The sequence below is a fragment of the Centrocercus urophasianus genome, unplaced genomic scaffold (genome assembly GCF_019232065.1).
Source record: "Centrocercus urophasianus isolate 14NV4802_14NV808 unplaced genomic scaffold, USGS_Curo_1.0 seq_24, whole genome shotgun sequence".
In the NCBI taxonomy this organism is placed as follows: Eukaryota; Metazoa; Chordata; class Aves; order Galliformes; family Phasianidae; genus Centrocercus; species Centrocercus urophasianus.
In genome coordinates, this window is record NW_024884800.1 from 11,596,634 (window position 1) to 11,612,987 (window position 16,354).

General features: G+C 45.3%; 1 protein-coding gene across 4 annotated transcripts in view; it reads left to right on the forward strand.

The window, feature by feature from the left end:
• Positions 1 to 16,354, forward strand: part of ARHGEF9 (Cdc42 guanine nucleotide exchange factor 9) — a 186,999-nt gene that overhangs the window by 109,498 nt on the left and 61,147 nt on the right. The window lies entirely within an intron of this gene.

Sequence of the window (16,354 nt, forward strand, 5' to 3'; positions counted from 1 at the left end):
CATTAGCAGAGGACAACACCAAGCATTACCAGGGTAACCAAATAACCAGAGAAGAGATGTGAGGGTTGCAGCTGCACGCACCAGCAGACAGCGGTGTGTGGCTCACGGGGAGAGCAGTTCCTGCAGCAGCCTTGTGTTGTGCTGGCGGGAGGAAGCCTGAGCTGTATCAGGGCGATCAAAGACTGACAATGAGCTAACAGGGTGAGATGGCCATAAAAACTCAAGGTACGATCCAAGGGTGTATTAGGAGATGAATTTCTAGTAGAGATTAATGCTGCTGTGCCAGACAGTGGTGCAACCTCGCTTGGAATAGAGTAGCCCGTTTGATTGCAAATATTCAGCAAAATGAATTCAAACTGGAACAGGGACAAGGGCAATCAGGGGAATGGAGGAGCTGTGTGTGACGGGAGGCTGACAAGAGCTCTCAGGACAGACACCCGCAGGGAGGAGAACTTCTTCAGCCAGAAGATGGAAGGATGAATAGGTATTGGGTGCTCACTGAAAATGTGGGCTGCAGGCCAGGAGATGCTTTCTGAGCATCAGACAGGTTTTGAGCAGCCTCCATTGGGCTCCTAGCTGGGTCCAAAAATGTCTGCAGAATGGGAACCTGCCGGCAGGCTTATGTGCGGAATAACTAATTAGTCCTAATGGCCAAATCTTGAAGTTTTTGCAACCCTTATTTTGTCTAAAGAGAAGCCAAAGCCTTCACCCAAGGAGCAGACCTGGCTTTAGTGTGTGTGCGCCAGGCACGGTGCCTGCTATTTCACCTGTTGCAGAGCTCTAGTCCACATTTTGCCAAGATGGTAAATTATGTGGTGTTAACTAGTGTTGCTGGGTTCCCATGGCAACCCTTTTGCTAATTAACGCACAGTGGCAAGGGAAAAAAAATCTGTCCTTAATGATGAATTAATTTGACAAGACCGTTATGGTAAGAAGAGTTCTGAATAAGCACTCTGAAGGTGTAGAGCAGGGATATGAGCACGTTTGTTGCTTCTAAAAAGAATAATGGGGAGGAAGAAAAACATGTCAGTGTGGTTCTGTCCTTGCAGCCTCCAAACAGCAACCCTCCTAGCAACTGGGAAAGGGTTAGCATTTGGAAAGGGAACTAATTATCCTGAAAAGTATACAAGAGCTGTATAGAGGAAGGTACCTCAGAACTTAACTCTTATTGATTTTCTTGTTTGGTCCTTTTTTGGTAAGGTGTTTTGAGTCACATTTTGGTGTTTAAAAGATTAATTAAAAATCAAGTGAATTTAGGAAATTGCATGAAGGAATTGGAAAATTTACACTATTTTGTATCCAAAAAACCACAATTCCTCACAGACTGCTCCTGTATTTCAGTCTGCTCTATTCTTTCTTGTAGCAGCCATGGGGCATCCCCAGTGGCTCCCAGGAGATGGGCCCAAATGAGACCACAGATTGATCATTGTTCGGAGGTTTGGAAGAGAACCCACTGCCGCTTCACAGCATGGCCCTGACTGCTGATGCTGTGGCCTTTGGAGCACATCAGCAGTAAATCAGGAGCAAGAAAAACAGCAACTTCCCCACACGTTAGGGCTGAGTTGTGAGCATAGGTGCCATCAGTGGGCACGTCTTAGACCCGGCAGCACTTTGTGCAAAAGGCATTGAGTTAAGTCTCAGTGTTGTGGCTAAATTCATTGTACTCTGCCCTCTTGAATCCTCCCCTCCCAACTAAAGGTGATGCACACCTTTAGTTAGACAGAGGTGTGCATCACAAACTTCTGCATTACGTGGACCACCAGATAAAGGGGAGCCGGGAGGTGACTTGGCATCATGTTAGCATCCATGCCTTCCTCCTGGAGAGGTTCTGGGGTCTCTGCCCACTGCCTCCTGCAGCTTTTAAAGCACCACGTAAGCAGCCAAGGTTTCCTGGAGTGCATGGCTTCAGGGCAGAGCAGCTGTCTGATGGAGCACAAGGGTTGCCACTCGGCTGCTGGGGTTATCAATGGGAGCATTTGTGGAGAAGTTGCAGGTTGGGCTGCTGTGGAGCATGCCCTGTTTGATGAATCAGGGCCAGCAGACTGAGCAACATAGGTTGCCCATATGATGCATCAAGCAGGATGTAAGCATCTGCTTTCCCCCTCATTCTGCAGGAGAGGCAGAGAATTTCTCATGAGATTTCAGCCTCTACTGATCTCTGTCAGTGTCTGAGCACTGCAGGGTTGTGCTTTCTTGGTGACACATCTGTACTACCCTGGGAAAAACAACCTCCTGCTCATTTGCATGGAGGATGATGTGCACAGGGCTCTGTTTGGCACCCATGGGTGCTATTCTGATGGCTTTGCACAGATGCATGAACTTGCAGAAAAGGTGTTCTCAGTGCCCAGAGCTCGTAGCAAAGGAAGCGTGGTTGTTTTCTCTTTACATGATTGCCCCTGGGAAACTGGCACCTTGCACCAAGGAACGCTTTCCTTTCTCCCTTGGTAGCTAGTGCTGTCTGGAGATAAACGTGCCAATACCTGTTACCAGCACACCATCTGTGTTTTAATTCCCCCAGATCAATCTAAGTGCAAAAAATACTCACGGCTCCCGTTTGGCTCTGAGTGACCCAAAGATGGAGTGGCTGCAGGCCTTATAGCCGTGTAAACAATGCTGGAAGTTGCCATCAGCGGTAGTGCAGGCACCTTCATGGAGGAGTTCTGCATGTCTGTATATTTTTATTTATTTAAGGCTGTTTGGGGCACTGAAATAACCTGCTCTACAGCAATCACAAATCTCCTCTGGCTTAATTGGCTGCTGATTTGAGTTGTTAGAAGTTGTTTTGAGGATGTGTTTGCAAAGTGTCAGTAATGCTGGGAGCAAGATGACTTTTGCCTTTTTAAGAAGAAAAAGGCCATTTGTCCAGATATGTACATCTCAGGACACGTGGATTCGCAGGAGAACGAGAGGTGAGGCTGCACACCCAGAAAGCCCCAGGCCTCTCGGCACAGCGAGGTGGAAGAATTGGAGGGTGTCACTGCGGCCCCTTGCCTACAGCATTCAGCAGCACTGTACTGCTTCTAGCACAGAGATGGGGCTGCTGGGAGAGCTGTGGCTCTCAGCAAGATGATGCCTGCATGGCCTCGTCTCTCTTGGGGACCGGAGGAGAAACAGCCCCTGCCTTGCTCTGGGTGCTGCAGTTTGGGAGAGAACATTGGGCTTCATTAAAATTAGACATATTTGGGAAAAAGTGGGTGCTCAGAGAGTGTGTCTGTAATTGCAAGATGGGAACAAACATTGCTGCTCTTAGAGTGCTGTTGTTGGGCTGTAATAACACGACCCTTTTACTGTCATAGCCCAGTGTACAGCAGTGAAGATGGACTGTGTGTATCTGAGTGTTATTTAGGCTGTCGTGGAACTCACTGTGTAGAAACGGGGGAGTTTGGTGCTCACCTTGCATCACCAAAGAGACTTTGAGGCCTTGCCTGGGACTGCAGAGCCTTTCTAGCGGAGCCCAATTGCCTGACCAGCTTCTTGTGCAGTAGCTCTCACTTGGGCATAGCTGCTGGCACTATTATGGTACAACCACAGCCTGCCTCTGCTAATCTTGCTTTTGAGAAGCTTCTTTCAGACCGTTATCAACAACCCAAGTTCTTTCATTTATTTTTCATTCAAAGATTTCTTCACCTTGTAGGTAGGAAATATATTGTTGGTGTTTTGATTTTAGGCAGTTAGAGTGGACCGTCTCTCTATTTCTGATGATACACTCATAGCTCTCCCCATTATACCTGGCTTGCTCCAAAAGTAATACCTCCTATTTGTTTCCACGGAAATGACAACAAAAAGCACAGTAATGCTATTTGGTAGGGCAAATTCTCAGCTACAAAACACTATTTTTCAATACAGTTCACTCCAGGAGGACTTTACTTTTGGAGAAGCCCTTGTACATAAATAATATCTTTCTTGGAGCTGTTTAAGCTATGTTAGTGCAGTCTCTGTAATGGTGGTTTAGCTAAGCTTTTAACAGGTTTAATCTCTTTTTGGATATTAATCCCCCCAAAACCTCTGATAAAATTTGTTGCTTTTCTCTGAATCCCTCCCACGCTATCAATATCTGAAATGAGTTGCCTTGTGCAGAACAAGCCAGAGGAGGAGGAATTGTTACAGCTTCTTACAGCTCTTGCTCTCATAGCTGTGCTTTTAGGACTCCTCTCCAATTTCCTGCCACAGTTATGTCCTGCTTCCTTGCCCTGTGAGCCTCTCCCCCATTGAATATGGGTCTGGAATGAGCTGGCCTCCCATTCACTAGCTTTATTTCTAGGTATGCAGAGATATTTGGAAAGTTTCTCTATTTGATACTATTGGGGAAGGTAATTGAATCTTATCTCTTCTGTGTTGCGATAAAGATGTAAAGGTAATGAGGACTGCAACAAACAGTTGATGTTGGGTCCTGTTTCTAGTTTCTTGCGCTGTTCTTTTTTGCTTTGTGCTGCATCTCAGGATCTCTTAGCCTATGTGACAGCAAACTCAAGCTGTGGGCCAGGTTATCAAAGGCTGTGACTGAACTGGAGGGGAAATTATCTTTTTTTTTTCTCCATCATGTTGCTGTAGAAATCACACACTCTCCTATGAAACAATAGCACACTTTGGACAACCTCTTTTGTCAACTATTTGATCTGAAAAAGCAAGGCCTGCTCTGTCAAACCATCCAGTGCTCCCATGTGAACCCCAGCTGAGCCACATCCTCAAAGCCATGCTCCTCATGGCTGGATCTGAGCAGGGTCCCAAAATCTCTCCTTGTCCAAAAATGTTTCTTTGTGATTTTGAGATGTCCAGGTTTTCTCCAGCTGTTATGGAGGCCATAGCGGGAAAGGAGGGTTTTGTAACAACATACTTGACTGCTGCTGACATTCCGCTCCTCTTCTCTGCCCTCCTTCCCTTTGGATAAATTTCTTGGCTGGTCCAGCTGTGCAGTTTGGAAAGAAGGCAGCTGTCATCGTGAGAAATGCTGGCCATAAAAAGTAATGGGAAAATATGTGAGGGTAGGATAATGTATTCTTTTGCTGCCAGAGCTGCAGGAAGGAAGAGCAGTGAGAGGTATGCAGCCACAATGGAAACCTGTGTGAGAGATCAGGTTTGATCCTGCCTGTCTCTTTCTCTTTGGGTGAACCATGAAACAAAAATAAGAGGCAATCTGAGCTCCTACCACATTTTCACAGGGCTTGTTTGAATGAGGATTTACTTAGACTTAACTTAGACTGAAAGCTTACTAGAGCCACTTAGTTCTTCCAGGTGGAGTACATATCTAGGCCAGTAGTAAAAATTCATTACAAGATGTCTACAAGAGGGTACTTGCCAAGCACTTGCCCAAAGAGAGCATCTTGAAAGCTTCTGACAAACAGTATCAATTTTTAATGATACCTAGAAATAACTAGTGCTGCCAGAGTTTGCCACAGCATTTATAAAGCCCTGGGAATATCTGGGATGGAACAGGCTGCATTGCAGGCAGGTGTACATGCTCTTGTTTTCAGCAACTAGTCAAAATAGCTGTATCAACAGTTTTTATTTCTGAATGTTGGGCTTATTTTGCTATCAGTTAATGTGCATTTACAGATGTGTTACCTCTGATTGCTCACCATCTCTCTAGTAGCAGTGTAATTGCAGTTGGCACAGTTTAGCCATCTTTCCTGTAGGTAGTCATGGCCGTCCATCACTGTTTTCACTCTTCCGTGCCTGCCTGACCCATGGGTATGATTGCCATGAGCTGCCCAGCACAGTGTGTACGCTGTAACTGCATGCAGATTGCTTACCATGCAAATAATACATGATAGATGAAGCTGGTCCTAAGCAGATTCTTTAATTGGGATGACATACTCAAATGAGCTCAACCATGACAGTTTGGGCAAGTTTCAGTCCAAATTCAACTTCGCCTGTCATCACGCACCCTCAGCTCTACCTGTGAATAGCAGACTCTGCAGACCTCATTTGTAGTTCATGCTAGTTATGCTCTAAAAAAACTGTGCTAATAACTGCAGGCAGCATTGAAATCTATTGGCTGAGACATCAGACACTAGGGTTAGACACTCCTCGAAGCAAGAATCTGATGCGTTCGATGAGCATAGGCTTACAGATGTTCCAACTGACTTTGGTTCCACTATTCACATGAGTAAGGACAGAGCCTACAGCACAAACCTCTTTCTGTGCTCTGCACATAGCGAGAAAGAATAGTGTTATGGGGAAATAAGAAAAGCTTTGGAGCTTTGCATTGAGATGTTTGCCTTTGCAGATTGAGCATGGATGCCCATCTTCTCGTCTTCTGAATACCATTTCTGAGCTGCATGTGGCCCTGTCCCATTGCTTTCCTACAACGCAACCAGGATTTGTTCAGGACCTCAGTAGGGCAGTGCCCTGGGACAGGCCATGGAAAGGAAAGATCTCTGATGCAGAGCCCATGCAGCCAGAGCTTGGCTTCACACGAGCTGTGCTGCCTGTCCTGCTGGGCTGAATCACGGCCCAGGATGAGCTGAATGTTTTCCACGCTGGGCTGGGTTTTATCAAGCTCCATTTGCCTTTCCCCTCTGATCTGGGAGTTGACGTTTTTTAAGCATAGGTCTTTTGGAAGTAATGTTTTGGTTCACCCTTCGAGTTGCCATTTGACTTCTTTGTCGTAATGTGTCCCGATTAATGATTAATTGCAAAGGACGTGTTCCAACTCCAGCCTGTGTCCCGGGGTGCTTGTCGCAGCAATGATACACTAGGTGATTACTCACTCCTCTTAACCTGACAGCTGTATTTCTTTCCCTGACTGGTTAATGACCTTGACCAGGTACAGGCGTGCTTTCTCAGTGTATGTGGTTGGGGATGTGCAAATTCCTCTTTCACTTGCATGACCTTCATTTATCTAAGTTAAAAAAAGGAGCTGTTCTATGAACAGATGGAGCGTTATTTCTAGAGGTAGGTGAATAATGCAAAAATTTATTCATTCCAAATCCCTTCGGATAACTCAGATGTTTGCCTTAAGATAGTGTTGCAAATCCTAGTGCAAATATCTGCTCATATGAATGTTCAGCCTGACCATCTTGAAAATTGTATGTGAATGTGGTAGTCATCGAGTCCAGGAGCAAGAGTAGTGCCGGGAGACTTAATTGATTCATTAAGGAAATTAGGAATTATCACTATTTTAAGCAGTAGTTACAGAACATGTAGTTTGTACATAATGAAGTCAGACTGAAAAAGGTTGTCAAATCATAGCAGGTAAAAATAATTATGTGAAAGCCAATCTGTTCATGGATAATTCACCAAGGAGGAAATGCTGCTAAAATCAGCAAATGTTTGCTGCAAGTAGTTTGCTTGGCTCTTCTTGTTCCTTAATGAATTGAATCTATTCACCAGGGAAAACATCATGTTGCCTGGAATAAAACAAATTGTATTTGTATGCTTCTTCCCCATGCATTTGGCCCCATTTTAGCTCGAACACACTAGTTATGCTGTGGAGCTGATTTTATTAAAGCAGAAATAAAACCAAGTTTGCAACTCTAGCTTTTAGACGCTAAGCTCTGGAATAGATATGTGGGAGAGAGGCCTTTTAATTCCATTGCACTTCTGTCCGAAGTCTTTATCCCTTACCAACATGCACTTCAGGAGCTGTGGCTGTTCCCTGGGCACACAGTGAGGGGCTCTCAGCAGCCAGGGGCTTCCAGCAGTGTTGGTGTGGGGTTGCCATGCACTGCTGCCAGGGATCGTGTGTGTGACCCGCTTGGGCACACCAGTTGGCTCACAAGTTCCTGGTCCGTTCCTGGTCCACGCGCTTTCTGATGTACTGGGAGCTGTGTGAGTCATTATGCTCCAGCTATGGTCCTTTTGGATGGAAATTATACTTTTAAATATATACTGTGATTACATACGGCGGTGATGGGCTCGTTTGAGGGAACTGGAATGTAAGCCATAAAGTTGAGTGGCTGCCATTATGTGCTGCGTTTGCCAACAGATAATAGACAGTGATATTTCATCTGTGACAAGTTTGCCCTCTAGACTTTGAACAGAATTCTCTCACTACGTAGTTGCTTTCTTCAGCGCCATCCAGGTACAGCTTTGTCACCCCAGGCAGCAAGTGTCGCCCCTACGGGTTGCAGGGGTGGGATGCAGAGGGCCAGGCTGGCACACGTCCTGCACAGCAGGACTGCAGGGATGGGAAGGGCTGGCTTGCACAGGAGCCACCAGACAGTAACTTCTGATCATTGCTAACCTGAGCTGAATTGAGAAAAGCAGCTTAGGGGAGGAAGCTGCATATCCCATTGCTGATCTGGCCAATCCTTGTAATAGGCTTACAGGGCTTGATGACAATCTGCAAGGGAGTTGCATACATTTATTTTATTACCTTACTGGTGAGATAACCTCTTACATCCGGGTTTGACCATTGAGCTTTTTACCAAGAAAATAGACGATGATACAGAGTGAATTAGATGGAAATAATGTCAGGCCCAGTGCATGACATCCACCTGTTGAAATCAAGGGAGAAAAAGGGTGTGCTGTGATGTACACCTGCAAGGCTGCCTCCTTCTCTTCCTCACCTCTTCTGTCAGTTCTCCAAAAGCGATGCTTACTGTGGGGCTTACACTGGAGCAAGCTGAATGCTTTTGGAACCCAGGAGCGGGGCAGAACGTCATGCAGCCGGGGCTGCTGCCTCTGCAAGGGCACCTGAAGCCGGGGTGCTTTTTGGGGTCGCGTGTTGCTTCCCCATCCACGTCTCGCTTTGTGCTTTCTTTTCATTAAGATTTGCCATAAGCCAGGGTCTGCAAAACATTCTGAAGATGGCATTCTCCTCTTTGTATTGTATCTGCAAATGAGCTGGTCCTTGGTTTTATGAGATGTAAACTGCAGTGCCATACACCAGGAAATCAGGAGATCAGAGCAGCGCATGAAGAGCCTGAGCAGCACTGTTACCAGGGTAATACAAGCAGCTGGACTTAAGTCTGTCCCCAGCACTGATTTGCAATACTGGCAACCTCTCTTTCTTAAGTACTAGGTTCTCATCACTTTTATCACTTTGCTAAATATGTTGGTTTTTTTTTTTTTTTTAAATTTTCTTCTTCTTTAATGCTATTATTTTAACCTTGTACTACAATAACAATATATGGGAATTGTGCATTAAGGCTGTTAACTGATAATGTGTTTTAATTCATTGTGGTATAACATGGCAGAATGCATATGTCATGTGATATATGGATAACATGACATAATTTAAAACACATTGCAGTGACTGATGTCACAGAGGGACTCTTGCTGCCTGCTCGCTGTGCTTGGCCATCTAGGAGTGACGTTTCTGCTTTCCATTAGCAGACTTAAATTTGAGTTAATTTCCTTTCCTGATCTTTAGACCCTGACTCTGTCAGCTTTTAAAGAACAATGTATCTACTTATGTTTTCATCAATTCTGGTCCTGTCACTTCATTCTACCATGGATGTTTGATTCCAGATAAGTGAAATGGCTGCACTTGGTGCTCATGGTGTATGTGCCCGTGTGCTGGTGGCTGTGTTCTGTCGGGCAGGTATGGGATGATTTAGGTGTTGTCACCTGCTCTGTGATGCGGGTGCCTGCTGCAGTTCTGCAGTTGCTCTGAGGGTGCAGACCCTGCATCTGGGACAAGCAGCCCCAAGTGCCATTGTGCAGAGCTGTGTTGTGTGGAATAATGAAATCCATTGGGAGTAATTTGTGTAATTTGCTCTTTAATTTCTTTTCGCTTTGGAAACTTCCATGCCCTGGAGTAACAGGTGTTGAACATTTTGAAATAATCTCTAAATCATCAAGTGCTTTTGCCTTCCTCAGAGCAGTTACGATTTCACTTCCCCCCCCCTCCCTGCACAAAACCATTCAGCTGCTCAGATCAACACTGTTTCCCTGCAGCCAGCCAGTCTGCTCCATGGGAGGAAGTTTTTCTACTTTCCTTTTTGAGGAAGGCATGGGTTTTGGGGCAGGAATCTAGGTGTGATATTCCTGGCACTTCCAGGCAAGTCCTGGTTATCCCCAAACAGCTTTTGAGGCAGTGGATCAGCTGCGCCGCAGCACAGGGATGCTCAGAACAATCTGCATACAGCTGAGCTCTCAGTGCTGTGCGTCCTCAATTGCATCACCATTGCTCTTCACTGTACATTCCCAGAGCTTAATTTATACATATTTTGTAATATCTGTGGTTTTGCTTATTATTTTATATGCTGGATAAATGGGAAAGAACTGTATCAGTTTTCCCCGAGTCCTGCAGCAGCCCGTACGCAACATTAGCCGGCACCATGTTTGCTGCAGCAGTGAGCAGCTGGGCCAGGCTGGGTTTATTAACACTGCAAACATTGATAACAGACCCTGCCTGCTTCCCTCACCATGTTGTGCTGTGCAGGGTCAGCTGGGTAAGATGAAATGGGGCATAAATCAAAGCACGGCTGTGGTCCTCTGCTCGCAGGAAGGATTTTCAATATGTCTGTAGGTCTTTAAGGTTATTTCTGCCGTCATTTAGGAATGTGAGAAGTCCTCTTCTTTGGTCACAGGACTGGGATTTACACAGCTTTAAACCTCCATATGCCTTTAGACCTTTGTTTTCCACATGCCATAGTGCAGGATTCGTGCTGACAGCCCGTGCTGGTGCTGGGAGCTCGTTCATTGGAAGAGAGGTTTTGCTTGCCTGGGTAATGTAAACTTTGAGCACCAGAACCAATCCCATAATTCATGTGATTTAAAAGATCATGGTCAGTGGCTATTTGTAATTACTCTACATGGAAGATATGTCATCAGGCAAGAGGAAGCTTAATGGGCCCCATACGCAGAAAGGATTGGAAAGTAATTATGGCAATGGGCACCACCAGAGCCCAGGCTTGCTGCTGCTCCAGAGCCAATTAAAAACCACAAGGGCCGAGTTTTACTGGGATAACTCCAGCTCCTTCATAGCCCTTTTCTTCATTCCTGCCTTGATCTTACAGGCAATCTCAGCTCTCAAGATGTGGTATGCAGCTCTACGTTATGGCTGTTACAATTAATAGGAATGACATGGAGAATAGCATACCCTGGAGTCTGCTACTGTGCCTCAGATGAGACCAGGTGATTTCATTTGTGCCAGGCACTCTCCAAGAAAATTTAAATCAATGAGGAATGTAATAACCCAGCCCTAATGAGCCTTTCGGTCTGCACTGATCCTCCACCTTTATATACACATAAAGCTTCCAACCAACAGGGGGGTAGCACAGGCTCTCTCACTCCAATCAGCGCTTGTCAGCTGCAGTCCAGGCATTTGTCAAATTCATCAAAGGGCTTGAAAGAGAAAGTTCTTTGCCTCACGCTTAACTCTCATGACATTGCACCTCTTTAGAGAATATGTAGATCAAGTGGAGATTCTCTCCTGTTTGTTTGGTGGGGGAGCCATGCGGCTAATCCACAGCGATTCAGCGTTATTCAGTTTGCGTAACTTCTGATGAGGGGTTTAAAAATAAGCACGTGATCAAAGGGGCTTTTGGGAGATTATAAAAAAAACAACAGCATAAAAGCATAACCTGGTGGGCTGGGGTGACATTTTCTGAGTGCTTCCCTTCTGTCTGCTCTGTGACAGCAAAGCTGCCATAGTTGTGAAAAGCAGAGATCTGGGACCGAGTCACTTTTCGTGGTTTCTGTGGTCTGCTTGGCTCAGTCGAGCGCCCACCAAAACACTTCCACAGTGTCATGATTGTCTGGTTTTTGTTATCGATATTCCGCACCGTAACATCATGTTGAGCACTGGGAGTTAATGCGTTAATGCTCCAGTTCTGTGAACTGTCAGTGTTTCTGGGTAGAGAAGAACTACTTATCCCAGTAGACTTTCACTGTTCTGTTTCCGTTTTCCATTCAGAAGGAAAGATCAAACTGTTTGGGAGTCATGAGGTTGCCCCTTCTTTTGCTGCTCGTCTCTGTGGTTTGTGCTCCCTAGCCATCTCACCTTCAGCGTTAGAGTAAGGCTTTTGGTTTTGTACATTCTCCCATTTCATTTAATTTATTAGCTTCAATTCCAATGATATCATATTATATTGTGTTATCTCACATTTTTCTATCATATTTACAATGTTAATTTTCTCCCTTAGCTCACTGCTGTTGTTGTGTTTGTAGGCCCATCTCCCTGCCTATTCCCTTCCCCTTTTCCTCCTCTCCTGGGGTGTAGGTTGGTGAGTTCCTCCACCCTATTGGGCCAAACCAGCCCAGCAACCAGTGACACGTGGACACACGGTGCTTGTTGTTTAAACATGGAGATGGATGAGGGGATTGCACAGCAGCCGTGCACATGTTTCTTGGGACATCTTTAAGATGATGGCATTGCTATTACAGTAAGTAGCCCCACGAGAAACAGCCCTACATTCTGTGCTGTAAGCATTACTGCACGTGAGGGAGCAATGCAATTAAAACATGAGTGGTAAAGCAGCACAAGGTGCCTTTCTGCTGGGAACACTGGAAGTGAAGTGTCTCCTATTCTGCTGGGCTTACCCAAGGATCCATTTCTTCACCCTGAACTCTCTGTGTATTTTTGCTCAAAGGAATTTTGGCTGCTGCCATTATGGAAAGGAGCCTGTTGAATACAATGGGAAATGCTGTCATTATTTCAGAGTGCCTTTATGGTGTTTGTATACAGGACGTGTCTGTACAAGGACAATTTAAACAAGTGGCATTCTGTCTCTGCTCTTCTCCATCTCCCCTCCACAGTCTGCCATCCTCATTCTGCAGAGGAGTTCATAGTTCACATGACTGTTTTGAATGGGAACTACCCATAGCAGTGGGTTTTGGTTGATTTTTATTTTTGTTCTTTAACTTTTATAACTCAATTAAACGTATTAGAAAATGATCCGATGGCAAAATACCTGCCCTAGGATTATTCATTACAGTCTTGGAAACTTTGCACTTATTTGAAATTTTCTGAGGAGATGGTGACTGCTGGTCGACTTCTCTGGATGTTTTTTGGGGGTGGCTGTTCCTTAGGTGAATTCTGGATCTTTAGAAACTCTGTGCGTAAAAGCCAGTGCAGAATCTCGGGAGCTGAAGGCTGTTATTTATCCCTGAAAGAGTTAGGAATAGAGGTTTGTTTTCCCCAGCCTCAAACTGAATCATCCACCAAAAGAATTTCTGCTATTTTGAGCCCATTTCAGTCTACAGAGACCAGTAAATCCCTGATTTCTTTTTCCAAGTTGGCCGTTGAGAAACCAGTAAATGCTGTCAAGATGAGAATTCTTAGGATTAGGTGATTTCTCTAAAACCTGTTTCAGAGTCAGTTGCCTCACTGCAGGCAGACATTGGCCAAAAATGCATGTCTTGGCTCTGGAAGCAAGCACGGTGATGGAAGACACAGCAGGTGAGCTCAGCAGAGGTTCTCCAATGCTGAACCACACCACATTTGCTGTGGTAGAGTCTACAGCATCCCTGCCATGCTGCATATCAGAGTTCCTGAAATAAAACCAGATTAGGAGAGAAAGCAAAATCCACGTGGACCTTACATATTATTGAATTGCTTTGTTTGCTGTTGTGAAGCAATCACCTGTTGTACATGAGTATTAGGGGCATTTTATTTAAAATAGGCACCTTCAGAGCAAGGATTTGTGCCTGAATTCGAGAGCACTCTGGAAAGCTGTAGTGAAAATTGAACTGAGGGATTGCTGCAAGGCCATTGTCATAGGATCTGGGGCTTCCACCTGGCCGTGCTGTATGTCTGCACGTCTGTCAAACCTGTAAGCATGTTACCAGCTAATGTGTTTCTTCTGGCTGCCTCCGTGTCCTTCAGTATAAGCAGTATATTTTCTCCAGATATTCAGATCCTCATTATTATAAATTCACAAGGCTGAGATTCTTCCAGTGGGCCCAGAGGACACAATGTTATTTACAAAGCCCTTGCACATCAGGAAATTGGTGTCTCTGATAGTGTGATTTAACTATTTGGCCGTTACTATGGTGATTATCATTATTTAATCCAATCTTCCTTACCCCTTTTTGGCCACAGCCAGATTATAGCATGAATGTTAAGATGTCAGAAACGTAAACTTCTGCATCACCCAATTAAACAGAAAGAAATAGCCATTTCTAGGGCACGATGCGCCTCACTTGGAGGTACGTAACTGAAATAGCGGAGATGAATCACACTCCAGATGTGTCTCTTTCTCTTCGCTGATTATAGAGTTCTGCTGACTGGTTCAGATGCTGTATGGTAGACATCTAAAAGCATGGGAGGTAAGTTCCTTTCAAAGTCTTTGGCTGAGGATATCTAACCACAGTGTTTAGGCTCTGACTTGAAACCAAGGGTGTGAACTTTCTGGATTGAACAGCTCTTGTTGCATTTTCTCAGGAAATATACAGTGTTTTATCCTGACCTTTCTCTTGTTCTCATCCTTTGCTGCTGCAGACGTCAGGTTCTGTCTTTGTAACTCTGCCCTGAATGAGTCGGACGGCTGCACAGATGCAGCAAGATGCCTTCCAAAATAAAAGCTGGACCTTTCAATGTCAGGTGCTGACATTTTCTCAGTGGACCCAGCACCCAAATTCTGCTGTCCCATCACTGTCCTGTTACTGCAGGCTGCGCTGTTTTTGTACTTTGGAAGGGTGAGGCTTGCTGCCAGCTTCCTGGTGAGTGGATCCCTTTCCGGGGCTGAGGAAAGGATCAGCTGAATGTCCCTCTGGCAACACTGAGCACACAGCCCTGCTTTTCTGCACTCTCCACCAGCCCTTCTGTGCACCTCAAAGCTGGGCTTTGGAGCCTCAGGCTTGGAAATTTGCTTCTACAAAGTGGGCTAGGAGACTCTGAAGCACAGTCCCTCTGAAGCTTGGTTTTGGTGACATTTTTGTGGCAGCTCGTACTCAGATCTGCCTGTGTATGAAGTCTATGTCAGTCGAAGCGCAAAAAGCACAAATGCAGCTTCTGCATAATAGCTCTGCTCCTGGTTCATCATCAGTAAAAAGCTGACTGAAATACCCAATGGCATTAACAAAAGGAATGAGTGTCAGGCCAACCCGATTTATTTTTTTATAAGATACCTGATTTTCTAGATAAAGAGAGGCCCTCTGCCTCGTCTCGTTAGATGAGTGCCAGATCGCAGTGAACTGCTGGTGGGCGGCAGCCATGGGAGGGAGTGGAGGTGCAGTGTCTCGCTGAGATGCTGTAAGGGAAATATTTCATGCTGCTTCACACATCCCTGGTAAGGTTTCTTAGGGAATGGTATTTACAGTTCTGATATCTGTATTCAAGAACCTTGTAGCCAAAATGCCCGAATGCCTGGAGGGCTGCTGAAACACCGGGGAAGGGAGCAGCCCAGGGCTGGGACGAGCTGAGGGTCCTATGCCACCTGACTGCAGCCATCCCTGTATCCAATGCCTGACTGTAAGAGAAAGCCACTCCAATCTGTTAGGTGCCGTCTGCAGGAAGTCCAACACATCGTGCCCACTGCTTCACTCTGAGTGGGAGCCTATTGTTAACCCATGCTGCTTTTATTTTCTGTTCTCTTATCCAGAGATCTTGTAAGGTTTGTACTTAGGAAGGCCTTAATATAATATATAGAGAAGCCGTGTTTCTTTTCTTAGATACTGCTTTTGTTATGTAAACCGGCCCTAATAACTGAAGAGCTGAAGCTGTAACTGCAATTGTCACAAATCCGAGAAACTCGATTTCTTAAAGGAAAGTCAGTTCAACAGAAACTGTACATTAGGTCCTTTAATCTGTTGATGGAATTGCCCATGGGGACTTAAATGCTCTTTCACATTTATGTTGAGAATGCTGCAGCAGTGCCAGAAGATTTACTGCAAGTCCTTACTTTGCAGGTAGTTAAAAGGCATTTTTGTAAGCCAAACTTCTAGCAGAGCTGTTAAGTGCTCTCTAACCATTCCCCGTGCTTCTCCCCTTACCTCACTGTAGTGATGGGTTATTGCCTTTACGCTTCATATTGCTTGCCTAAATTGAGATATCTGTGGCTGCTAATGTCTTGCAAGGGTTGTAATGGTTACAAAGCTGAGTTTACTCTTTGTAGGTTGAAATTTCTCTCTGGAGGTGAGCCCTAGTGCTCACTGAGTGTATCTCAGGCACCAGAATTAACAAACATGGCTTGGGATGGCTCTGACAAACCAGTCAGCACGTGGATAACGTTCAGATGTGCTCGGTTGCTCTGACTGTTCCGTGCTGAATCCTTGCAGTGGTGGGGCACAAACACTTACTACTCTGATAAAACCTAAATGACTCGTTGCAAGGAGCAGCAAGTGTCCTGGGCACAGCTGGATGGTTTGTGTGATGTTGGGTGAGTGCCAGCGTTTGCATGAGTCCTTCTTGCAGGTGTTAGGTAGGAATTTGTATAAACCTGGGTGGCTTGAAATGAATGTGAGACTCACAGAGGGCATTGCCGTGCTGCTGGCCGGCTCTGAAGTGACCATACTCAGTAAG